This window comes from Calidris pugnax, unplaced genomic scaffold (assembly GCF_001431845.1).
Source record: "Calidris pugnax isolate Ruff unplaced genomic scaffold, ASM143184v1 scaffold1076, whole genome shotgun sequence".
Taxonomy (NCBI): Eukaryota; Metazoa; Chordata; class Aves; order Charadriiformes; family Scolopacidae; genus Calidris; species Calidris pugnax.
This window is the reverse complement of record NW_015091686.1, coordinates 36,212-37,307: the sequence shown is the minus strand read 5'-3', so window position 1 is coordinate 37,307 and position 1,096 is coordinate 36,212. Positions and strand designations below refer to the sequence as shown.

Genomic DNA, 1,096 nt, shown 5'->3' with positions numbered 1-1,096 from the left:
TGGGCTGTCCTCCTCCTCCTCCGCTCGTCGCCCCCCCGGGTGCCGCTTTTTTTGATTTTTTTGAGACTTTTTTTTGTCTGAAACCACACGTTTTTTGCTCCTGGAAGCACCACCAGCACCGCCCCGGCTCCGGAAACGGGGCCAGAACTCCGGGATTTGGGTCAGAACAAGACCTTCGCTTTTCGGTTCACTGCAGCGCTCACCACGCCCCGTTTGGGGGCAAAACCCCCCTTTTTCTTTCTTTTGTACCTTTTTCCACACATTTTCCATCAACCTCAGGTCACCGGCACTTGCCACCAGCCCCAAAATACCGGGCTTTTTTCTCAGTTTTTCCCCCAAAACCAAACTTTGACCAAAACCTTAAGTTTTTTCTTTTTTTTCCATTTCCTTTTCAAAACCACATGCAACCGTTTCGTTAAAAACCAACATTTTCACCCCCCAAAAGCCAAGAAAATTAAAAACCACCACTTTTGCCAAGAGTTCTTGGAATTCTTCAACGTTCCTGGTCCGGCCTTTTTGTTTTTGTTGTTGGTTTATCTTTTTTCTTTTTTTGCCCCCAAAAAACAACAAATCCTTTGTGTTTTAAAGACCCAAAGACGCAGCGCGATGAGGTCGCCTCCGGCCGGTCGCCGCCGCCACCACAAAGCTCCTTTTTTGGGGCTTTCTTACCCCAAAAACGCCCCCTCTGTTGCGGAGAGAAGGGGTTAAAAGAACACTTTTTTTTTTTTTTTAAATATATTATTTTTTTTGCAGAGTTATCATGTTTTTGGGTTCAAATGGCGAACTCTTGGGACTTACCACCGAATTTATTGAAGCCACCACGCTCACCACCGCTGAGGAGATAAATTGGAAGATAATGAGGTTTTTTTTATCCCCTGCCTAAAAACAATAGTGGGGGGGAGGGAGGGAGGGAAGGAAGCAGTTTTGGGGCAAAACCCAGCGTTTTTGGGAGCTGTTTCCTCCTTTTTTTTCCCCCCCTCTCCTTTTTGGGGGGAAAAGATCCAGGGGGGGGAATCTCCATCCGCCGGCGACGGTTCATCTCGGACGCAGCAGCCGGGAAGGGGAGGGGTGTTTGGGGGAAGGGATCCAAAAAATG

The 1,096-nt window shown here is 47.9% G+C and overlaps 1 protein-coding gene across 1 annotated transcript in view; it reads right to left on the bottom strand.

Moving 5' to 3' along the window:
- The window catches only part of LOC106900021 (RNA-binding protein FUS-like), an 11,193-nt gene that overhangs the window by 3,438 nt on the left and 6,659 nt on the right, over positions 1-1,096 (bottom strand). The gene's annotated exons all lie outside the window — the stretch shown is intronic.